Source organism: Thermobia domestica, chromosome 10 (genome assembly GCF_964235325.1).
Source record: "Thermobia domestica chromosome 10, izTheDome1.hap1.1, whole genome shotgun sequence".
Classification (NCBI taxonomy): Eukaryota; Metazoa; Arthropoda; class Insecta; order Zygentoma; family Lepismatidae; genus Thermobia; species Thermobia domestica.
The window spans coordinates 223,434,425-223,461,832 of record NC_137463.1 but is presented as its reverse complement, the minus strand read 5'-3'; positions in this window follow the sequence as shown (position 1 = coordinate 223,461,832).

Sequence of the window (27,408 nt, the reverse complement as noted above, 5' to 3'; positions counted from 1 at the left end):
TTAGTTTTAAAATAACCCATTAAAAGGATACGCGACATTTTGTTGGCATATAGATATACATACATACCTGGCAAAGTGGAGTAAACAATCAAAGTGTCTGACACATCGGATGGTGTATATGGGGCCTGTAAAGGAACAGCATCCGTTCTACTTGAACGCCTTGGTTCCAATGCCACAGTTTCATTTTCTCCTCTGTTAATGAAATAATAAACATGCTCATAAGAAACATAAACACATTTAAAAAAAAACAACAGAAGGATATTCTTGCAAATACAAAAAGAAATATACAAGAGGGTTTGGTGGACTCTGAGCATAGCGAAACGTAATTTTATAATTGACTCTACTTTCATGTAAACTTAACTAAGTAAATAAGTCTGTCCGAAGCCTCAAGGATCTTTATAGATCGTGCAATATGTTTGAGAAAATTGAAATACAAAGCGAACATTGTTTAACATTTAGTTCAAGTAGGGGCGGAACAAGGCAATGCATTTTTTAAGAAATCGCTACTGGGTATCCAGGCACAAAAGGCCCTTGACACACACAGCAAAATTCAAACGCACAGAGATTTTTTTTTTGTATAATGTACACTTTTGAAATAATGACATACAAAATGACAGGCTTGAAGGTTAGAAGCTTCTCATAACCTCATAACTATAGAAAACTAACTATAGAAATCCTAAAATTTTGGAGAAGCCAGCCCCTTCCCCGAATGCGTAAATTCGCCACTGAAAGTAATAGCTAAAACAATTTAAGCTATTACTTATACATTTTTGGAAGTTTATAGTAAACTCATGATATACTTATCATAGTCTGGTTCTGGCTGTCCCCCAGTTTTTACTTCTAGATCCTCCTCTAGTGCTGACACTCTGAATCAGCAGCTCATTCTTGCTCTACATCTCGCCATTTTCGATCTTAGGTTGTCATGTCAGAAACACAGCTGGCTATCTTCGCAACGCAAAGTGTTCTTCAAAAGTGTAAAAGTTCTATTCACACTATTTTATTAGAAATAATGAGTCCTAATTGTAACGAACCAAAACAGTGTTGTAAATTAAAGATAAGTAAAAATTCAATACGTAAAAATTAAATATCCAAATAGCAAGTTGTTTTCTTCTGTTATTTTCTCTCAGAGATTATTCAAAAGGTATATAAGCCAAATGTCATTTGAACCGTTACATGTGAGTTCGGCTTCAACCTTTCTACCTCTTTAGTCGGTCTATTAACTATCTCTGTATTGGAGTAGAGTAGATAGAAAACGAGTTTGCGAAACGAAGGAAAGTGGAATATCTGAAATTTCAAGAATGAAGCTCTCCAATTTTATACCTATCCACAGAATACAAGATAATATATATATATGTGGTCACAAAATCATAGCCTGTTGAATTAATTTTAAATTTACAGTAATTCAAATAATTTATTGTTTAAGTACTCTTCCAGTAATTTAAAGATTTATGAAATGTACATGGTATTCAAACTGCTGGGCCTCGGTATCCAAGCGTTGGGCCTGGGTATCCATTTGGATACAAAAAGGTAGCTTAAAAAATGCCCTGGAACAAGGACAGACTTCTGGGGGGCGGTGAGTTGTAATACTGCTACTTAGAGCTACTTTTAAGATCTCCAAAATCTTTGATGGGTTTTACATATAAATAAAATAAGAAAGTTTCCTCTTGTGGGGAAGCGATTGCCTCCCTTCCATGGATCCGCCCCTGCGTTCAAGTGTTTTGCTATCTATAATAACGAACACTTTATACTGAAGTAAGAGTTAGATAGAGAAGTGTTTTGTAAATGACACACTGACTGGAACTAACATCGGGTACAAAATGAAATTATTACTATTATTGCTAGAAGTATAGGCAAATTCGATGCGTATTTTAAGATGATGTACTCGTCTATAGTCAACATCATCATAGGTATTCTGCCCTTACTGGCAGTGCAGCAGCTAAGAAGCTTCCATGCTCCACGGTCCTCCGCTAACCTCTTCGTCTTCACGTATGATTTTTCTGGTTTTAATATTATCCATTAATTGTAGTCTCCTTCGTCCCCTCTACATCTTTCCCGCCATCATACCCTTTAGGACGTCCCTCATGACACACTTGTTTCTTAGACAATGTCCCAACCAGTTTCCCTTCCTGTTCTTAACAATATCTAAAAGTGTCCATTTCTCCCCCACGAATTCTAACACCCTCTCATTCATTTTCCGATCGACTCGACTAATTCTTTGGATTCTTCTCCACACCCACATTTCGAAGGCTTCCAGTCGTTTTTCATCACTTTTACGTAATGTCAATGTTTCCGCTCCGGACAGTACAACACTCCACACGAAGCATTTTATGAGTCTTTTTCTCAACTCTTTATTCAAGGTCCCACAAAAGAGACTTTTCTTCCTCCTTACAGTAATTATGTGATATTTTCAAATAGATCAAAGATAATTGAAATGTGGAACAAGAGCGCGCTAGACGATATTATTTTGCAGGAGGTATCGTTATCACGAGTCACCTAGTAGCTTTCCATTTGCAGCCATTTAGAAACGCAAAAATAAATGCCGGTTTTCTAAATGTATGGAAATTGAAAGCAGGTAAGTGTGTCGTGATAACGGTACCTCAAGTAAAATATTATTGTCTAGCGAGCTATTGTTCCACTTTTCGATTATCTTTGACTTATTTGAAGATATCGCATAATTACTTTAAAATTAGCAGTATTTTAATTTCACTGTGATGGGACCTCTTCAGATATGTGTTTGTTTAACTTATAAATTAAAATGGAAACGAAAATTACGTCGGGTTAACAACAAAATGAAAATCAATGTTCTGCGTTATTAGGATCATGTTTTTTTAAAAAAAAGTACGATATCGTCACGCGGTATCGAGTGTACACTAACCGGGCAGAATTTCATATGGACAAAACATCTAGTCACGCAACCATATTATCGCTGAAATTTTACAGACGGATGGAAGCTATGAGCAGGATCGGTAGTGCTTTCTTCACTGACTTCCCAGTAAAGAGCCCTGACGTCAGTCTAATAGACTAATGTGTCTTGGAGTTTCTGAGAAACGTCTGTCCAGTGGCGTGCCTACCCAAAATTTTTGGAAGATATATAAACGCTAGAAGATATAATAAAAAGTAAATATATTTTCCACTATTTATATTAATGGTATATAATTATTTAACAACTAGCATCAACCAGTACTGCAAAAGTTATTTCCTATTGTCATTAATCAATCAAATGTGTATATGTATTCATTAGCGAGAGAGCGGGCCTACCCAAAGTTAGATTCCTAAAGCCACCCCTGCGTCTGCCCTTTTGTAAGATGCACGATTTCTGTCTGGAAAACGTCTCAACAAAAGTGGATTAAAATATCATTTGTGAACCCGCAAAGAAGTCTTCTCGAATGTAAAGTGTACTGATACTAAAGGCAATAATCAAGAGTGCTAATGGTCACATAGAACACATCTGGGTTGAAAGAGTGGAACGAATGAATAAATGGTTATGATTCAACAGCGACATCAGCAAGGAATATATTTGTCCTCGTGACGATAATGCAAATGGCCGATACATGCTGTTAAATAAATATTCAAATTAAAATTTCTAAAAAGAACTGTACTTTAAACTCAACGCCTACAAAATAATGCAATAGAAATTAATTATTAAGATCAAAACATATGCGGAAAATCAAAGAATAAATAACAAAATAACTTATAAGGTAGTTAACAAGAGCATAACTCAAAGTCAGAGATAATAATAACACACAAAAGGAAAAAAATAAACTTCAGAGGATAGTAACTATTCCTATCTAGTGAACAAAAATTAGAACACACTTCACAATATGCTTTAATACCTGATAAAATTTTTCATGCAGCTTTTAACCTTTCCTGATATCTTCACATTCTGAATACTCTACATAGACACGGTCAGCGCTACACACAAAGTAGGAATGAATGAAGTGATAGTGTCCGATACCAAAGTGAATATAGATCACTTCATGTAGGCAGCTAGCAAGGATGCTGATCCTAAGGGTTCGGGAGGACCTGAAACCCCCCCCCAAAAAAAACCCCTTGTGGGCCCCTATTGTATTTATGAATATACAATATTTGAATGCAATTTGTCTTAAAATTCTTATGTACTTTCTGCTTCTGAATGGGCCCTCCCAAATTTACAGAGAAATCGGCGCCCTTGGCGGCTAGCAAGAGACGACGTCTGCCAATCCACCTGTTTAGCCTAGTTTCAATCCACCTGCCGCCAGTAAAAGCACACTCGATTGGAAAAAAATAACTACAGCAGCCATTTGGAAGAAAAAAACATGTAGCAAAGGAAGATATATATCAACTGAAATTCGTTAACCATTAAATTCTCGAAAGCAGGCACGTAACGTAATACATGCTCCGTATCGAATATACATCAGACCACCACACAATGGTCATAGCAATACAACGTAAACGGCTCGTATAATTTTTTAGAAGCTTCGCATAACGATAGGATAACGGTGGTTCGTTTGCTAGTATAAAATTTACGGTGACGAACAGTATCAACTAGTCTCGGCACGAAGGAACTAGCAGATGAATATTTAGCATAATAACAACTGTAGTCTAACTTCGACCAACTAGACTACAATATAAGCGTAACAGAACAATAAGATGAGCACCATGAATGAAGTAGGAAATTTCATGGTGCTGTACCGTTGTTGTGGCTGGGCAATGTCATTACAAGCCCCTCCCCCCAGAAAGCCCAACTTTCACAAAAAAAAAAAAAAAAAAAAGGAAGAAGAATTTACCAGTATGAATACAATCCCTTTCCTCTTTTGCAAAAATATATGATAGTTTTTCTGAGAAAGATATCCCGAATAGGTATGTATTTTACAACGTCGCTTAGCGCACGTTAAAATGAAAATGTAATTGAAACAAAAGATATTGCAGTTATTAAGTGCACATAAATTTCAGTTTTCAATGGTTACAGGATAGAGCAAAGAGTTTACTTAACAATCAACAAATTTGAATTAAGCTAATGTAACAGAATTTTATTAAGAAAACAAAATTATAATCATTTCGACAAAAATAAACGTCTACAAGTGACAAACAGAAAAAAAATATACGAATCTTCAAATGCCTTAATTATCGAGTTCATATGTACACGTAATTTTTCCATACCGTTTAAATACACCACATGTTCTAACTTGAGATTTGTTCCAATATGGCTATTGCCTGAATTGAAAATTAGAGTTGCAATTTAGAACAATATTCTAAAATATTATTATCTAAACAGGTCTCATTCGTATCTAACCAATAATACTCTACAACACATCAAGTGATTGACTACTCTACAGTAAACATACTCATTCTATTAGGTATTGTTTCCATATTGTACTAAAATACAATAACACACTGATAAAGGCTATGTAAAAAACACAACCACGTAACAGTTTCAACACAATAACTGTTACGTGATTGGTTTTTTTTTTTTTTTTACATAGCCTTGTTCAGTGTGTTATTGTGTTCTAAACATACTCATGAGTTCTAATGACACAAGTAATAATACTACTAACAAAAATTAAACTATCTTTACACAACTTTGCATTTTGTGTTGTTTCATACCATTGAAGAGGACAAGTGATGCTCCCGTTCACTTGTTTCCTATTCATTGCTCAGAGAAGAACTATTTATTACCCAATAATAATGCAGAAAAGCGATCACGTGATATAACGGTAATTTTCGTTATATATTATTCTCCCAAGTCCACTATTTTATAACACTAAACGTGATAACACGGTTTGAGATTTAACTAATTCATTTATTTTATATTCCACTTGTAAACACATTTAAATTAGATTAATAATTTAGATATTATACTTGTTTTTAGGTAATATTCAATTTCAACAATTAAACTCTATATTTATACAGAATATATTTGTTCATTTTCTAATTACATAAATTACCTGGCGCTAATATACGGGCACTTGTAGCCAACGGGCCCCACTACTTATCGTTATAGTGAGCCCGTAGCAACTGCTACAGTAACAGATATCGTAATTCCGAAAATAACTATATATATATATATATATATATATATATATATATATATATATATATATATATATATATATCTGTCTCTCTCTCTCTGTCTGTCTGTCTGTCTCTCTCTCTCTGTATATATATATATACTACGTGGGCTATTTTTTTCTACCTCCGATGGAGCATAACACAAAACGTGTGAATCACAATATCATTTTGTTGCCAAAAGTCCAGCACAATTACAGTTACTTCTCCACATAGTCACCATAAAGATTTAGGCATTTGTCATATCGATGAACGAGCTTTCCAATACTCTCTTCATAAACGGTTGCCACCAGTTTGTGGAGATAAGTCTGACAGACAAGCATAAGGATGCAGATCTGCGCACTGTGCTACTGTGCAACTACCCCACCATAACATCTGCCACCAGTGCCACGACAAGATTCAGCGGTTGTGACCACCGCTAGTACTTTCGTACTAGATCTAGTACCTTTTATAATATTTTAGTGTTTTAGTACGTTCACCAAAAAATCTAATACTTTTCTCCTCCTCTTCTTTTCTCATAAAAACATTTGAGAGAGAAGAAGGAATCTCGTTTAATTTGACAATGTACGAAAATTTCACTGCTCCCCGTAACTTTTTTCTGCCTGTTTTTTTTTCCAACAATGGTACTTGAGGCCCCGCGTAGAGAGGTCTATACATAAATTATGTGTGTTTTATTATCGTAGCTGGCAACGCTGTGCGTGCACATTGTGCTTCTTCGATATCTTGGCTCTTAAGTCTTACTTTTGCCACCAGATGGTTCGTCTGCATAGATCACTTGGTTGTCAATCGCTTCTATTGAAAGGGGACTGCAAGCAAAATGGACGCTGTGCCAGGAAGCTCAAAAGGTGAGTGCTATTTCAGGCTCTTATAGGTACTGGTAATTAATAGTTCCATTCATATTTGTTCCCTGGATTATAGAATCTAGTTATATGGCATCACTTTGTTGAAAAATTACGTTTTCCGAAAGGCAACGCATATTTTCCGATTATGTAGAATACATTGGGCCGTAAGCACTTAAGAGAACATTCAATATATATCCAATACCATCACGTTTAGACCATTTTAAAATGCATTTGGGCCTCTACGGTTTCTGAGAATAATATCAGTACTCTTTAATTTCTCTTTCCTGACACAGACGTGCGTAGGGGGAGGTTCGGGGAGGTTCCGAAATTCTGATTTTTCTGTAATTAGTCTAATTTGAGGTAATTTTACATGTAAGTTAATCTATTATCTAATTTGAACTCCTCCCGAAATAAATTCATACATGAAATAAATTTTGTACCTTTATTTAGCATCTCAAAGCACAAGAATGGACAAATGAAGTTTGGTTTTTAATACCTTGATCTGAAATTTCATTTAATAAGTAGATTTCATTGATTTCGTTATTCACACGAAGCATTAGAAATGTTATTTTTCTTTCGTCATTTTCAATTAAGTGTGAAATTGAAGACTTTTAACTTCCGCTGTGGAAAATGATTTTGCTGTAATCACATGCAGTACCGGTAAGATATGTGAGCAATTGTAATGGAGAATTGTGATTAATATATTCATTATTGATTCGCAGTATTGTTCTGATAAGGTTTTAAGAAAGACGCCTATTTCAGCTTCCGAATTGGCTGTAAGGGAATGAATAATAAGAGTTTGTTTCATAGCTTTTAAATAGGTTCAAAAACGAAGAGAATAAAAACTGATAATCGGGGATCTAGTGATGCACTGGTTAACATCACCATCACTTGTTCAAGAGCCCCATGGTTCGACTCCCATCCGAGTCATTGAACTGCTTACTAGATTCTTAGAGCACACGTTTTTTTTCGTTCGTTTTCTTGCATGCCTCTTAACATGTGTTACTGTTGATTTTCCATACTGTCAGACAGTAGTTTAATTAATTTGAATATTTTCCATGTCTTGTAGGTAGTCCGCCAGGAAGAAAACGTATGACACCGGAGGAGATTTTAGATGCTCTGGATAAATCCGATGTATCTGATGCAGACACATCTGATGACGAGGACTGGGTATGTGAAGATGCTGGAGCCGAATATTCTAGTTCAACAGAAGGTGAAGATATTTCATCAACAGAAGATACACAGAATATCTCAACTGGAAGGCGACAGATTTGGAAGAAGATGAAGTTTGAGCCAAAACTCCCGGACACATGCGTCTCTGATGATGATAGTACTATCCATGAGCTCATTACCTACTTCTCAAGATTCATCGATGATGAAATATTTCATCTTATCGCTGAGAAAACAGAACAAACTCATCTATCACTGTCATCGTTTCCATTAAAACTTACTGCGACAGAAGTGAAAAAGTTTTTTGGTGTGTCTAAGTCTATGTCTTGTCTTGGCTATCCTAACTTAAGAATGTATTGGCAAAAAGCAACGAAAGTTCCTATTGTGTGCAATACATTCTCAAGAAGTCATTTTTTCTGTCTAAGGTCAAGGCTGAAACTTGTGTTTGATAGTGACATTTCAGAGGAAGATAAACGAAAGGACAGGCTTTGGAAAATACGACCTTTGTTAGGTCGGGTCAGAAGTGGTTGTCTCGGTATACCTAGGAGCTCTCATGTGTGCATTGATGAACAAATCGTACCATTTAGTGGTAAAACTAAAATAAGACAGAATGTTCCAGGCAAGCCGAATCCTGTTGGCATCAAGCTGTTCGTGCTAGCAAACCACGATGGTTCTGTACTTGATTTCTTTCCATACCAGGGAAAAGGAACACTTTCAGAGGAATTTCGCGAACTTGGCATTGGAGGAGCCTCTGTTGTAAAGTTAATAGAAACAATTCCTCCTGGTACAAGGTTATATTTTGATCGATACTTTACGTCTGTACAACTAATCGACTTTCTCAATAGCAAGGAAATGCCATCTACAGGAACCATTATCTTAAGTAGGCTACCGAATGAAGCAAAGCGTCCCTTCAAATCAGACACTACACTAAAGAAGGAAGGTAGAGGCAGCCATGACATGGTTGTAAGGAGTGATGGTGCTTTGGCAGCAGTTAAATGGTATGATAACAGGAGTATTGTATTGGTATCCAGTGAGGCAGGAATTGACTACTCGGCACATGTGAGAGATGGAGCAACAAGAATCAGAAACATATTTCAGTTCCAATGCCTGCAGTGGTTGCAAAGAATAATAAGTTCATGGGGGGAGTTGATCTATGTGATCGCATGTTGTCATTCTATCGGATGTCATCAAGAACCAAAAAATGGACAATACGCATGATTTTTCATATGTTTGACTTGGCAGTTGTAAATAGTTGGCTTCTTTATACAACGGAATGCAAGAAGCATAAAGTGTCGAAAAAAGAGGTAATGAAACATCTGGATTTCAAAATTAATATCTCAGAAACACTTACCGGTATTCACACTGATGAAGATAATTCTCTCGAAAGTAATCAAGTAGATGAAGAAATACGCGCAAAAGGGAAACCTATGAATCCATTGCCACCAAAACCGAAAAGAGTCTGCGCCGCAAAACATATGCCGGCTATCAATGGAGAGATTAAGCACTATCCCAGATGCAGAAATAAGAAATATAACAACTTTTCCAGAACGTATTGCATAGAATGTAACGTCTTTTTGTGTTTGCAGCCAACAAGAAATTGTTTCTTGGAATTCCACAGAAACCAATAAGGTTGTGTTAGTCACTGATTGTGGTGACTCCGAAAATAACCTTTACTATATACAATAGTTCGTAAAATGTTTTCAAAAATATTCTCAGGTATAGAGGCCAGAATAGGTTTAGAGGTTTATGCCTCTAACATGTCCAAAATATTGAAAGAAGTGTGACGGTATTACGTTTTATAAATGTGAATATGCTTGCAGCGATTATCTGAACAGTCATTTAGAAAAAAAAAAATGTTTGTTAAAAGTTTCATATTACACACCTTATTCTGGTCATATTAAAATAATGTACTATTTCAAGTAAAGCCTCAATGTAGAGAATACTCTACATAGTGTCTCACGTGACAAAATAAAGTTTTTAAAAATTTTTCTAAATTTTGCATTTCTTTGTTAGTCTAGGACTCTAAGTATCGTTAAAACAAATATAAATTACTTTTTTAAAAAGTAGTAGGCCTCAGGAGGTTAAAGGAACAGAAGTGGGACGTAGGTGCCATCCTGTTGGATCCTCCAACTAATAAATGACCACAGCAAACAATAATACATATTGGTGATTCGTTTAAACGGTAGGCTATTATGAAATTAGAACTCGATTTTCTCAATAACCGATTTTATAATATTTCTTGTTTTCTCCCGAAATCCTCTATATCTGTCAAATTTCTGGTACTTTACTGGTTTTACAATGAGTTCTAATACGACAATTAAGCAGAGATTCTCACATTTATGTCCGAATTTGTTGCTTGTTTCCTATCCATTTCCAAATTACTATCGTGTATTCTGAAAAGAGGATCTCCACAGTTGAAATACCTTGCACCCTTCCACATCTCATTATCTCTCATATCTGAATTGAGATGTGAAATCTGGCGACTCCTCCAACTGCCACCAACCATACACCCCTGTCGAGGAACAGCCCCACTTCCAAACTTTTTCTCAAATGCCCAGGGCATACGGGAGTGAGGCTCTCTCAATAACAGTTTCATCACTGGACTGTCCCCACTCTCTCCCCTGGAATGAGACAATGTAGCGAGAGATTTCTTTTTGTAAAAAGGTTTTTGGGGAAAAGATTTACTAATTAAAGAAGTAGGAAGATCAGCTTTCTTCCAAAATATAATATTTTCACAAAAGTCTATCCGCAATCCCTCCTGGCGAAAAGGGTAACATATTCTAAATATTTCATCACATAAATCTTAGACTGATAAAACAACTATTTGGATTAGGAAAGAATGGAACTACATAACCAATTCAATCACTCTTATCAGTTCTCAATCTCCTTGAACGAACACCTGTTGTTCCTCTGATACTACCAGGTACAAGGTGTCCCTTCCATTAGAAGCGGACAGGCTAATTTCCACCTTCTTATTTTCAATAACAGTATAAAGTAAATTCTTTACCTCAGTTTCTGACATACCGGAAGATTTAATCGCATTTCTGATATCAGCAGAACTCATTGAAATAATATTGAACATATTGTTATCATCTTCACTATGCACTACGACCTTTATCATAAGTAACAATGAAACACCACCTACTGACATTATGACCATTAAACAGGTAACGATAATGTCTAAGATGTGCAAAATTACCGGTCCAATCCCGCTATCACTTTATACCAATGAAGATGATTTTCAGTGGCGTATTTAAGGGGGTTATCTGGCTCAAGCGCAGCCGAAATAAATTTGTTATATGCACAACTCCATTAAAATTTGTCGGCACCAAAAATAAAAATATAAGTGCTTATTCACATGTTGTGCATAAACGCCCGAAACAAAATCCTAAATACTCTACTGATTATATTAATAGATATGCTAAAATAATTACAAAAACAAGACTTGTCCTCTTCTGTACCATTGTTGTGGGTGGGCAACGATGGCATTGCCGGTCCTCCCATAAAGCCCATCTTCCACAAAGACTAAGTAGAAAAGAAGAAGCGTTCAATATTAACAGAATATTTTCCTCTTTCGCGAATATAAAATTTAGCCCTCCTGAGAAAGGTATCCCCGACAAGTGTGTATTTTACAACGTCGCTAAGCGCACATAAAAATGAAAATATATTTTAAAATGAAAATGACTTCTTTCATTCTTCAGTCAAAAACAAAATTGACTCAAAAAAGATAGTCGATAAGCACATTAAACATTCAGTCTTCAATGGTTGCACAATAGAGGAAATAGTTTATTTAACAAACAACACATTTCAATTAAACAAACGTAACAGAATTTTATTAACGGAACAAAAAATAAAAAATAAAAATAAAAATAATTGCGACAAAAATAAACGTCTACAAGTAAGAAACAGAATAAATATACGAATCTTGACTTGCTTTAATTATCGAGTTCGTTAATACAAGTAATTTTTAAATATTGTTAAAATATACCACTCTTGTGAACCTGGCCCCCCGACCTCTTTGTACAAACGATTTCCGCATATCAATAAAAAGTACTTCGTTTGTACCGCAAATATTTTCGTTTGTACTATACTGCAGTATGAGAAATTAAGAAAACAAAGTAGGGGGCCAAGTTCACGCATTCCCCCCACCTTGTCCTAGGATCGATTTAATTGGCTCATTTGAAAGAGTTTCGTTTGTACCGGATTGTACCGTAGTTTGTTTCGTTTGTACCGTTCTGGATTATGAAAAATTAACGAAACAAAATGGGGGCCCAGATCAAACAGGCCCCGAAATCACGACTTAATACACCGGGTACACATGATTTTTGTATGTCATATGAAAGTACTTGGTTAGTACCGGATTGTACCACAAAGAGTTTTATTTTAGCCATAATAGAGTATGAAAAATTAAGAAAACAAAATTGGGGAGCTGTGTGAACCTGGCTCCCCCTTCCCACGTTGTACAAACGATTTGGTTGATTCATTTGAAAGATTTTAGTTTGGACCGGATTGTACCATAGTTTGTTTCGTTTGTACCATTCCGGATTATGAAAAATTAACGAAGCAAAATGGGCGCCCAGATCACGCATGCCGCCAAATCACGACTTAATCTACCGTGTACACATGACTTTTGTATATCATATGAAAGTACTTTGATAGTGCCGGATTGTACCACAATGAGTTTTAGTTTTACCATAATAGATTATGAAAACTTAAGAAAACAAAGTGGGGGGCTGTGTGAACCTGGCCCCCCACAAAGTTGTACAATCGATATAGTTGGCTCATTTGAAAGATTTTCGTTTGTACCGGACTGTACCATAGTTTGTTTCGTTTGTACCATTCTGGATTATGAAAAATTAACGAAACAAAATGAGGGCCCAGCTCAAGCAGGCCCCCAAATTACGACTTAATACACCGGGTACACATTATTTTTGTATGCCATATGAAAGTACTTGGTTAGTACCGAATCGTACCACAATGGGTTTTAGTTTACCACCAGTTTGAAGATGTTGGTGGGTCAAGCTGGAACGCACTTCATTTTCTTTCTAATTCGAACCAAAAATTTTTACCCAATATATACCAATTTTTACCACAAAAATTAAAATTTCTACCCCCACAAATTCCGAGAAGTATGAATTTTTAATGGCGCGTCAGGCTGGGCTGGAGAACTTATTTTCCTTTTCAATTCGAAGCAAAAAACTGCCAAAACTTGTATCCAATATGCACCAATCTGTACCACAAAAATTAGAAATTGTACCCCGAATATTTTTTTGAGAAAATTGAACTTTTGTTGGGATGTCAATCTGGACAGCACAAGTCATTTTTCTTCTCAATTCCAACTAAACCGGTACCAAAATTTGTACCCAATATATACCAATTTGTAGCACCAAAATTAGAATCTGTACTACCACCAATTTCGACAAACATGCATTTTTATTGGCGGATCAAACTGGCCCGCACAACTTTTTTTCCTTCGAATTTGAATCGAAACGGCACCAAAAATTTGTAACCAATATGTACTAATTTGTATTACGAATATTACAATTTGATCCCCCATGAATTTCGAAAAATTTTAATTTTTGATGGCGAGTCAAACAGGCCCACACAACAAATTTCTCTGTTCAATTCGAATGAAAACAATATCAAAAATTTGTAAGAATTTTTACTCCCACCAATTTCTAGAAATTTAAATTTTTGACGTGTCACGCTGGCCCGCACAACTTGTTTTTCTTTCCAATTCCAATCAAAGCGTTACCAAAAATTTGTACACAATTTGTACCACAAAATTTAGATTTGTACTCCCACCAATTTCGAGAATTGTGAATTTTTGATGGCGGATCGAAGTTACTCTCATAACTTTTTTTTCTTTACAATTCGAATCAAAACGGGACAAAAAATTTGTAGCAGATCTGTACCAATTCGTACCACTAAAATTAGAATTAGCACCCGCATCAATATCTAGAAGTTTGAATTTTTTATGGAGGGTCATGCTGGCTTGGGCACCTTATTTTTCTTTCAAATTCGAATAAACAGGGTTCAAAGAATTGTAGCCAACTTTTACGAATTTGCAGTATCAAAATTAGAATATATATCCCCACCAATTTCGAGAAACACTAATTTAAATATGCGGTTTAGACTGATCCGCAGAACTTATTTTCTTTAAAATTTGAATCAAAACTGTACCAAACACTCTACCCTACATGTACCGATTTGTACCGCCAAACTTAAAATCTTGTACTACCACTACTTAAAAAAATGAAATTTTCACATGTAACGGGTGAAGTAGAGCCGAAGAACTCTTTTCCCTTCCAATTCGAATCAAAATGGCACCAAATGTTGGTACTCAATATGTACCGATTTGTACGACAAAAATTAAAGTTATACTCCAACTAATTTCGAGAAATTTGAATTTTTGTGGTGGGAAAAGTTCTCCTTCACTGTTTTTTTTATTCTAGTTCGAATCGAAAAGGTACCAAAAATTTGTACCCTATATGTAGAAATTTGTATGAACAAAATTAGAATTTCTACCCCCACTAATTTCGAGAAATTAGAATTTTTGATGGCGGGCCAGGTTGATGACAAGCTGGCTCGGACAACATATTTTCATTACAATTAGAATCAAAACCGTACCAAATATGTACCAATTTGTACCACCAAAATTAGAATTTGTACCTCCACCAATATCGAGAAATTTGAATTTATGTTGGCGGTTCAAGCTGGCCTGCACAACTTGTTTATCTTTCCAATTCGAATCAGTACAGTATCAAAAATTTGTACTCAATATGTACCAATTTGTACCACCAAAATTAAATTTGTATCCCCAGTTATTTCGAGAAATTTGAATTTTTGGTGGCAACGTCAAGCTGGTCCCCACAACTTATTTTTTTCCAATTCGGATCGAAATGGTATCGAAAATATGTACCTAATATGTACCACTTTGTATCAAAAAAAATTAGAATTTGTGCAACTACCAATTTTGAGAAATTTGAATTCTCAGTGCTCGATTCAACTTGACGTCGAAACCTGGCTCGCCCAACACATTTCTTTTATTAATTCGAATCGAAATGTTACCAAAAATTTGTGCCAAATAGATATCAGTTTGCGCCATCTATAAACACCGAAGACCAAATTATTTTAATATTTTTCTACGGTGTACCAAATGTTAGAAAGAATAAAGGAAAGCATTATCACAAAACAAGTTGTTGGGTAGGCGGCAGATCAAATGGATAGCATTGGCATTTGTACAACTTGGTTGGGGGAGAGAGAGTCAAACATCTACATATGTTGAGGACTCCAAAATATTTATGAGTGGGTGATTTTTCCCACAAACATTTGTGAACATGGACAATATTAATTTTTATTATAGAACTCATTCAGAGGATCAGTTCTGTGAAGTCATCTCTATCCACTCATATCTCCGTTTCGAAAACAAAGTTCTAATTTTGCTTATACAAATTTTTACAAATTCAGTTACCATCAATAATACACTCCAGAGTTAAAATGTTTAATGGAAATAGTAACAAATTCATTTGCGAAGTAGTTATGTCGAATTAAAAAAATGCGTTTCTCTGGTTTACCTTGAGATCAAATAGATACACACATTTGAGTAAGCATTTCAGATTTATTGAATTGGTGCAGGTACAATGTAATATTTTTTGTTACAAATTGTCTAAAAAAATTTGGACAATTTTCATATGAATTCTGAATAAGCCTTTGGCCTGGAAGAGTTGACTTGGTGATAAATTGGCCGTTCGTTGAATAACAATTTTTAATTATTATTCGTACATGATTTTGCTCATGCAAATCATAAGCAAATTTTCCGTTCCGTTTTTATGAATTGCGGGGAAATTTGGTTGCACGTTCTCGTTCGATTTGAATACTATTTTGAATGAATAAAAAAATGCCATTCCCAGGAAGACTGCAATGAAAATTTAAATTTCTAGAAATTGGTAAGGTTGGAAATTCTAATTTTGAGAGTACAAACTGGTACTTCTTGGCACAAACTTTTGGTAACATTTTAATCCGAATTCGTAAACCAAATGTGTTGCGCGAGCCAAGTTTCGACAGTTAAGTTGGCTCCAGCATTGAAAATTCAAATTTCTCCAAATCGATGAGGGTACACATTCTAATTTTATTGGTAGAAATTGATACATATCGAGTACACATTATTGGTACCGTTTTCATTCGAATTGCAAAGAAAAATAAGTTATGCGGGCCAGTTTCACCCGCCACCAAAAATTATAATTTCTCGAAATTAGTGGGAGTACAAATTCTAATTGCGGCGGTACAAATTGGTACATATTTTGTTCAAATTTTTGGTGAGGTTTTGATTCGAATTTGAAACAAAAATAAGTTGGCCGGCCAGTTTGATTTGCAATTAAATTCATATTTCTTGAAATTGGTTGCTGTACAAATTCTAGTTTTGGTGATACAAGTTGTTACATATTGGCTACGAGTTTTTGGTAGAGTTTTGATTCGAATTGGGAAGAAAAAAGTTTTGTGCTCGTCAGCTTCACCTCCTAACAAAAATTCAAATTTCTCGAAATTGGTGAAGGTACAAATTCTTATTTTGGTAGTGCAAATTGGTACATAATGGGTACAAATTTTTGTAAGGTTTTTGATTCAAATTGGAAAGAAAGTGTTTGTTGGTCAATTTGACCCGCCAACAAAAATTCAAGTTCCTCGAAATTGGTGGGGTTAGAAATTCTAATTTTTGTTGAAAAAGTTGTACATATCGAGTACAAATTTTTGAAGAATTTTGATTAAAATTGGAAAGAAAAAGAAGTTGTGTGGGCAAGTTTGACCTGCCAACAAAATTCTGTCTGACGTGACCTGCCACGCTCCACGAAATTTCTTGGGATATAATTTCTAATTTTGGTGTTACAAATTCGTACACATTGGGTACAAAATTCTGGTACCGTTTTGATTTGAATTGGAAAGAAAAAGTGTGCAAACCTACTTGACTCGCCATTAAAAATTCAATTGTCGCGAAATTGGTGAGGGTGCAAATCATAGTTTTGGAGGTACAAATTTTTGGGGTACATATTGTTTACAAAGTTTTAGTACCGTTTTCATTCATATTGAAAAAAAGTGTGTTGTGTAGGTCAGTTGGCGTCATACTGATCCTCCATTGCATCCCAATTTTGTCGAAATAAATAGTATGTACAAATTCTAATTTTCGTGGTACAAGTGGGGGCATAGTGGGTACAATTTTCTGGTACCGTTGTGATTCGAATTTGAAAGAAAAATAAGTTGTGCAATCCAGTTTGATCCGCCATCAAAACTAAAATTTCTCGAAATTGGTGGAAGTACAAGTTCTAATTTGGTGGTAGAAATTGGTAAGTTTGGTGTACCAATTTATGGTGCCATTTTGATTCGAATTGGAAAGAAAAAGAGTTGTGCGGCTCTGCTCCACCCGTTATCAAAAATTCAATCCTTTTCGAAATTGATGAAGGTATAAACTTTAATTTTGGCGCTGCAAATTTGTACATATCGGGTAAAAATATTTGATACCGTTTTGATGTGAATTTTAATGAAAAATAAGTTGTGCGGGCCAGCTTAACCCACAAACCTAAATCTAAATCAAACTAAAACTCATTGTCCTAAAATCCGCTACTAACCAAGTACTTTCATATGACATAATAACTCATGTGTACCCGGTGTATTAAGTCGTGATTTGAGGGCCTGCTTCATCTGAGCCTCCATTTTGTATCGTTAATTTTTCATAATCCAGAACGGTATAAACGAAACAATCTACGGCACAATCCGGTACAAACGAAAATCTTTCAAATGAGCCAACTAAATCGTATGTAGCCAACTGAATCTTCAAAGAAAAGTTTCTTGAAATAATAGTTTTTCTTTTTTTTTTAAAATCTTGCTCCTTATTTTAGTTTCCGTGGTAATATGAAAGATGAATCGTTAACTGTTTATAAAGCATTTTATTAATATTTTATATTTCATCACATTTTTGCTTTTGATTTTCATGTTTTCCTATTCTTTCCTCTCTTTATTTATAAATGTTGAAACACCTACTTTCCGAAATTATATTAAACGCTATTGCGTTATTAACGAAGAAATATAAGAAGAAAAAGAAGAATATAAGGGGGTAGCATGACATAAAAATAGGATAGTTGAAAACCCTAAGAAAAGTGATGCTTTATTTGTATTTAGTGCAATAACATATATAAGTGTTTTGTATTATGTTGTCTGTGTTTCGGAAACAAGTAACTGTTATCTATATTTGTACTTCCGTACCAAACTGCAAGAATGGTAAATACAAGAAAGGAAAAAAGGTGCAATAGATTGTATATGACTTTCAGTGTTCATCTATCTAAGATTTTGAACGTGATCTAAAGAAACACATAACACTGGCAGACAAAAATTAGTAGTTGAAGCAACCATATCGAGCTTCCACCATTCAACTCAACCGGCGTTTTTGTATGTGTGTATGTGTAACTCCGACTGTTCCATGATAATACCAGAATGTAACATGAAATATTTCTTTTATTTCCTCATCGCGAAAGCTATATTGTAGCTCGAAAATCTGAGGGGTGCACAATATTGTAAATTTACGAGGGTCATTACGAAAGTTTTGACATGTTAAATAACTTACATACTTAAAATGAATTTAACACTTACATTTTCTCAAAGTATTCACCATTACACTGTACACACTTTTGCATCCTCGAAAACCACTTTTGCAAGCAGTGTTGTCAGTCTTTTTCTTCAAGTGTTGAAAGTTCATTCTCGTAAGCCACTACAGCTTCTTCACGGCTTCAAAATCTATTCCCACGCATGCGATCTTTTATCCTGGGGAATAGAAAAAAATCACACGGGGCCAGGTCAGGGCTATACGGCGGATGAGTCATAAGCTTGACCTCCGTAGATTCTAAAAACTGAATTGTGATGTTGACCGGGAGTGCGGACGCGTTGTCATGATGAAGCAGGATCCCACGCGATCCAGTTCTTGGACGCCGTTCCCGAAGCCTCTGGAACACTTTTGTTAAACAAACAGTGTTGTACCACTGAGCAGTAACAGTCCTTTGTTCTTCAAGTGGAACAGTTGCAACATGGCCAGATTTGGAGAAGAAAGTTGCGACCATCTTCTTCCCCACACTTCGCGGTCGCTTCACTTTTGTCGATGGATTTTCGTCTGGAAAGATACAAACTGTAGACTGGCGTTTATTTTCAGGGTCAAATTGATAGATCCAAGTCTCATCACCAGTAACAATGTTAGAGACGCGTCGAGAATTGCCTCTATCAAATCTTGCAAGCATTTCTTCACGCCATTCCACACGCATGTGCTTCTGCTGTTCAGTCAAAGTGTGAGGCACCCAACGAGATGAAACGTTCCTGAGCCGAAGATGATCATGAAGAATTTTTGTTACTGCTGGCGATCCAATGTTCACTGTAGATTTAATGTCCTTGAAAATTGTTCGAGGATTTTCTCGAATCATTTGTTCCACAGCGGCAATGTTTTCATCTGACACAGCTGTTGCCGGACGTCCAGCTCTCTCTTCATCTTTAAGCGATGTCCGGCCTCTTCTGAATTCACCAACCCACCGAAAAATTGTAGCACGGGAAGGAGCAAGGTCCCCAAATGCCCCCTGGAAACGGTCAAGGCTTTGTGTCTTGTTAAAACCACTTTTGAAATCGTAAAGGATCATTACCCGAAAATGTTCCCTTTCGAGCTCAATTCTACTGCTCCCATCAACAAACAAGTGAAGGCGATACGGCAACGCCAATAAGCGAGGTGAGTTGAAACTTGCTTCGCTTCTTCGCTCTGGATACCACTACCGAACGCAATTCAATTCAAATACTGTACCACAACAATGCGTATCTCAAAACCTTCGTAGTGACCCTCGTATCATGAGTTTTGTAATAAGTGTTCGTACTATCCTAAGCTAGTCACGTATATATACACAAAATATTCGATTTTCCCTAAAATGCGGATCACGTAAACGTACGAAGTCTATTTCAAAATTTATTTCAAGGGTCATTTGCTGCACAGTTGCTGAGTTAGCAGTTGCAGCGTAATTCAAAGGCATCCATAGCAAAAAAATCCGGTTCAATTAATGAGAACTCCATGTATAGAGGTAACTTCCCTTTCATTTTAACTTTTTCCCTCAGTATAATAATAATAATAATAATAATAATAATAATAATAATAATAATAATAATAATAATAATAATAATAATAATAATAAAACTAATTTGTATTCTGCCCTTATTGGCAGGTCACTTGCTGCAGCTGAGAAACTTCCATGCTCCACGGTTCTCCGCTAACCTCTTCGTCTTCGCGTATGATCTTTCTGTTTTTATATCATCCATTAATTGTAGTCTTCTTCGTCCCCTCGCTCTCTAGTAGTTTGTTGGCATCTAGTCCTCACTCATAAATATTCATGAGTGAGGACTTTTCTGACATTTTAGCAGTTCCTAATGCACGTTTGAAAAATGGATACACCCTTTGTTTCGCATATTAATGACACATAATGTATGCAGGTGCGGCCGGAGGTAACATGACATATAATAAATGTTTCCGGTGAAAAGAAATGTTAATTGGACAAGCAGAATACAGAAAAGACCTTTCGGAAATAAAATATGCAGATCACACACGTAGAACAAGGTAATCCATTAATATGCAGCACATGTAACGCGGCAGCTGCTGGAGAATATTCTAGAAATGTTGATCGTTGGAATGAGTGAAAGAAAGCACTGGAAACTTCCATATCTTTTTAAAATTTATTATTGTTGGAATAGGGGAAAGAACACACTCGAAACTTCTGGAAAGATTGAAGGGCATATAAATACCGATGAATTTGCATGATGTGTACATTTAGAAAGAAGAGGGCACCAAGAACAAGTGTTAACTTTGCGAAGAAGATATTTTACTACTAGGAGAGATTGGAAGATTGGTAAGTACTAACGTTGTAGTTTTCTTGTATTATACTTGTTCATTTTTATATGGGAAAGGGACATATTGTAATTGTTGGAAGTATAAGGGGACGGAAGTGTTTGGTTTTATCGGAAATTGATTGCGGATTTTCCGGCATTGAAAATGATATGACTCGGTGTACTTTTATGGAATTATAACTTGACTAAGATATAGTATAATGTAATATGTAGGGAATCAACATTTTTTATTGCACCGGGAATCGAATGAGTATTCTCCCAGGTGGAGAACCGTACGCTAAATTGTATGCTTGCAGTGTGAACTTATTACTTATACATAGCTATGAATTGTGTATGACATAACACGAAGTCAACAGAATGCGCTCCCGGGAATTGAACCAGGGCTTGTCCACGTGAAAAGCCGTACGATAAACATTTTGCTTAGCAGATATTGTTACTTATATGTAACTATGAATTGTGTAAGATATAACTGGTATTTAGAAAGTATATGGGAAGTTTTATTGAGCAGGGAGCCATGATACTGCCGGAACTCGAACCAGGGCTATCCCACGTGGAGAACTGCACGCTTGCTTGCACTGTAGACTTTTTTCAGTTATAAATGGTATATTTTACAATCTTATATTGGATAGGTAGTTGACAAAATCTGCACCGCGAATCGAACCATGGCTATCTTACATGCAAAGCCAATATGGTTGAGAACGTTAGTGTTACGTTTAATATCATATATTTTGTAATTTGAAAAGTCGTAATATGGTAACTAATTGCATTTTTTCTTTTCTGTTTTAGGTGCTGAAGCAAATAAGTGATAGAATCGAGAAAAAGCAGAGAGCACGAAAGACGTGGATTGTAATTGGATCATCACTTAAACAGGGATAAACTAATATTCGGTAAGTATTATTATTATTATTATTATTATTATTATTATTATTTTCAAAATTTTGTTTGTTTTCAGGTTTTTTAGTCATTGTATACATATATTGATTGCACTTTTTGTCTTGTATTTTACAGAAAAAATGGAGTTTTACTTCGAGAAATTTAACGTGATTGATGAAACCATTTTCCAGGGAAGACTGAGAGGCTTGGATACTGCTGAACGTGTTTTACATACGTGGCAACAAGTAGTGGACCTGCAAGCAGCAGGGTATATTGGATCGTCTGAAATTGTAAGTGATATACTATCGCGTTTGTACCCATATTATAAAAATAATCAATATATCATACTGAATAATGTTCGCCCAGCAGCGGACATTATAGAGCTTTTTGACCACGGATTTTTCCGTAAAGATCGACTGTATGATGCGGCATTTATGTCATATTTAAATTATATGGCCACTGAGAAGGGGCAGTTAGAGCGAGTGAGTGATAAAAGTGTATCCGCGTTCTTTTCATTTACGGGAAATCGAGAAAATGTTCAATCAGAACATAATGATGATGATGACTCATTACATATTGATTGGGCACTATTAAATGAAATTAATTTGGATGAACCAGTAGAAATTCAAAATTCCGAAACTGACTTTACAGAGATGTTGTGGCAAAAATTGCAAGAAATTGAGGAAGAAAATGCGCGTGTTGATCTTCTGAATAATGCACATTATTCAGAAGATATGCGACCCATAACTTCTCAGCATCCTCCATTGCGAGGGTATGGAGGGAATGAAAGAGTGTAATATGTTGAAATTGTGGGGAGAAATGTGAGAGAGTACCCGCGTTTCAATATGAAAGGGGTGGAAATTATTGTAAAACCAACGGTGCAACATATAATTATAAATTCCATGGATTATATTACGTCCATGATGGATTATGCGCTCTCTACCGTTCTGAGGGATACACGTCCCCACGATTTTGTCGGTTTAAGAATAAATTCCGACAGAGATCTCCTGAATAAAGAAATGTTTGTTCCATGGAGAAAACGTCAAAATTTGAATACCGATGTGGTTCTTAGGACGGTGGAGAACGTACTAAATAGCAATGAATCATTTCTTTTAGGAAATCAATTAGAATTTCGGTTTGACATCGTTGATGGATTACACGGACAGGGTATACCTAAACGCGCAGCGGTAGAAAATATGCAGAAATGAGTATTTTTTTCAAGGATCATGTGGTGGCCACAAAGGCTAGTGATTTTCTTTGTCTGCCAAAATCCATAGTATATTGGATTACGAAACATGAACAGAGTAAGCAGGCTTTATATGATATGACCTTGCCTACACGCTAAACATGGGAAAATAAAGTACAAAAATTGTGTAACGATGCGAAAATGTACGTTGAACGGAAACAGGGATTTGATTTAGAAGATGTAGTTGCTTTTCAAAATTATTTAGTGAAAAAGAATTATCAAATTGTAGTATACGAACTACCGGAAGATTCCAGAACACCTGTGGTACGCTACCCAGGAATAAATGCAGAAAAAAAGATATTTATTCTGTATCAGAGAGGGGATACTGTGGGTCATTTCCAGCCCATCAAGAATATTAATTCGTTTATGGGTAAGAGGAATTTTTGCTTTTCCTGCTTGGAAGGATTTTATGAAACACGTGCGGCTCACCAATGTCAGATGAGATGTTCGTACTGTGAACATTTTCATAGTAATGAAACTAACGCGAAACTAGTACATTGTACACAATGTAATAGAAACTTTGTTGAAGGCATTTGCTTTAATAACCTTTTAACACTAAATAAAGTAAAGAAATCCACACGTGATTACGTAAAATTGTGTAACGCATGTGGTGTAATTTACGATGTGAGAAAAAGAAAATCAGCTCATGTATGCGGCGACTATTATTGTAGTCTCTGTAAAGTGCACGTAACTGTTGGCCATCGATGTTTCGTTCAAAAGTGTAAACTAAAACGCACTGAACGGTTTTTGTACATTATATTTGATGTGGAAACCATGCTATTAGCACCAAATGAGAAAAGTGAACGGGAGCATGCCGTAAATTTATGTTGTTGTTTGAATGTATGTTTCCACTGCATAAATACTGGACTAGATAGTTTGTGTTTCAAGTGCGGAGATAAAATATCCGGGAACCGTATGTTTTCTTTCACAACCATGGAGGCGTTTATTGAACATGTGCTTATGGAAAGACCAGAGTATCAGATCATTGTGGCACTTGCTCACAATAATTCGCGATATGATGGTCTATTTTGTGTTCGCACACTTATTGAGAAACAAAAAATAACTCCACATGTTCTTATGCACGGTCAAAAGATATTTCAAATTAGTATTAGTAATCGTTTTTATTTTCGGGACACTTTTCTTTATCTTGGTGTAAAATTATCCAAATTACCGAAAACCTTAGGATTGAATGTTGAATTGAAAAAAGGAGATTTTCCATACCTCTTTAATACAGAGGAACATCAAAATTATGTTGGAGAATGGCCAGCATTGTATTATTATGACCCGGACTCACGTAGTACGGCAGACCGGGCAGAACTTATGCTGTGGCATGAAGAGCGAGTACGGAATGGTGATATTTTTGATTTTCAGAAAGAATTGTTGGAGTACTGCCGGAACGATGTGCGTATATTGGCGGAGGCAGTAATTAAATTTACCTCCATGATTGAAGAGAAAACAAATGGTATGCAATGTTTTATTTCCAGCACGACGATCGCTAGTCTAGCAATGTTGACGTACCGGTGTCATCACCTGATTGAAAACGCAATTCCAGTTATTCCTCCAAACGGGTTCCAACTTACTCAACAACAGAGTATTAAAGCATTAAAATGGTTGAAGTATATGGAACATGTAACAAAGAGATCTATTGTTACTTCGAATAATGCGTTGGAGGAACGGTTTGGCAGATATAAAGTCGATGGTTTTGACGCTAAAACAAACACTATATATCAGTTTATGGGATGTTACTGGCATTCCTGTAAAAGCTGTTATAAAGATAATAGAAATAGCATTTTATGCAAAGAAAATGGTGCGTACAACACTTTTGAAAAGAGATACGAACAAACAGTGCACTGCCGCAACTATTTGAAAAAAATAGGTTATAATTTAATAGAAATTTGGGAATGTGAATGGTATGCAATGGTAAAATGTGATAAACATATACAGAAGATCCTCGAACAACGGTGCAAACATATTCGTGATCCTCTCATTCCGAAATCTGCCTATCAAGGAGGTAGAACAGAAAATTTTAAGTTATATGTAGACTGTGCAGAGGACGAATACGTAGTTTACGTAGATGTCACTTCGCTTTATCCCGCAACAATGTGTAAACGAGGCATGCCTGTGAATGTACCTAAAGTACACAATGGCCCCAATTTCCCCAATGTGCGAAACATTCATGGACTTGTAAAATGCAGTGTTCTTCCCCCCTCCGATTTATATTTTCCAATCATCCCTTATGTTACGGGAGGAAGATTAATCTTTGGATTGTGTAAATCGTGCATGGTTGAACAAAATGATGATGAATGTACGCACATAGATCTTGAACGTATCATTACCGGTACGTTTTGTACCCCCAAACTGCACAAAGCATTAGACAATGGGTATGAGCTAATTGAAATTCATGAAATATGGGAGTTTGATTTATTAGTCCCGGAAAAAGATGTTTGTGAAGGATTATTTGGGTCATATGTGAAATCCTTTTTACAAATGAAACAAGAAGCTTCAGGCTTTCCTGCAGAATGCACTACAGAAGAAGAGCAGGAAAAGTACATTCAGGAATATTTCAGGCATGAGGGAATACAGTTAAATTATGAGAACATAGAATATAATCCAGGCCTGCGCAGTACAGCGAAACTGTTTTTGAATTCGCTGTACGGGAAATGGGGACAAAGAACAGACCTTTCACAGTGCACAATGGTTGATACAGCAGAAGATTTTTTAAAAATTTTAACAGATCCTAAATATGAAATTCAAGCTGTAACACCAGTTGGTGAAACTCATTTAATTGTTCAATATAAAGACTGTGAGAGTGAAAATATCCCATTAGCATTTTCAAATGTTGTGCTGGCAGCATTTATAACCTCATGGGCACGACTGTGGCTGTATGATCTACTAACAAGTGTTGGAGAACAGAATGTAATCTATTGCGATACGGACAGTATCATGTTTATACAAAGAAAAGATGAGCAACTCCCATTAAAATTAAGTTCGTATTTGGGTGGGTTAACAAATGAAGTTCCCGAAGGTTGGGAAATACGTAAAGTAATAGCATTAGGTGCAAAGAACTACGCCTACGCTTTACGCAATGCTAGTGGGGAAATGAAATATGTCTATAAAATACGTGGAATAACATTAAATCACAGAACAAGTGATAAAATTAATTTTGATAGTTTTTATGATTTAGTGACGGGCAATCGGGAGGCAACTGTAATCGAAATGCCATCCAAAATTGTTCGGAAACCAGATTTGCGCATCTTTTCTCGAAGAGAACTAAAGACACATCGATTGGTGACCAGTAAACGCAGACGAATAGACGCTGACATTGTGACTGACGTACCAAAAAGTGTTACTGTTCCGTATTGCTATAGATCTCATAAATGATTGGCCAGAGACTCGTTTTTTGGGGAATAAAAAGCAGAGTTTCTATCACATTGTGTCATTTGCAACGAAGATGTTACGTTTTGAACATCCGTGCACTATTCTCATAGCCGGCCCTTCCCGTGCTGGTAAAATTCACTTTGTGAATCGATTAATCAAAGAAAGAAATGATATGTTTAATGTTTCCTTTAAAGAAATTGTATGGTGTTATGGCGCAGTTATACCAAACTTGGACGTTGATGCAAAAATACGTTTTCTGGAAGGAATCCCCGATATAAATACTTTTGATATAAGTGAAAATTCATTACTCATATTAGATGATTTAATGTCAGAAACAAATGACGATGTGGCCAAATTATTTACCAAGTACGCTCACCACAAGAAATTAACCGTAATATTTATTGTTCAAAATTTATTTCCAAAAAACCGGCATGCTCGAGATATTAGTTTAAATGCACATTATATAGTGGTATTTAAGAATCCACGTGATAAGTTACAAATTGAATATTTAGCAAGACAAATTATGCCTCGTGAAAGCAAACAACTCGTGAATGTCTTTGAGGAAATTACACAAAAACCACACACGTATTTATTGTTTGACCTTACACAACAAACACATGATGCCCTACGACTGAGAACAAATATATTTCCCGGAGAAATAATGCATGTGTACAGTAGTGTTAAAAACGCGGCCACACCGTTTTATGTTTAGTTGGCATCAAGATGTTGAAGGTAAAACATCATTATAATACACTCTGCACGCTTGCGAAATGCAAGCCATCCGATCGGAAAGTTATTCTTCAAAACGCACCGGGTGATTTGATTCGTACCATATCACAAGTAGCAAAAAATACTATAAAAGGAAATATCCCCATATCATTAATTCAGAAGCAAAGGCTCCGTAGACATAAGAAGATCTTACGTGCTCTCTCCTCAAAACTT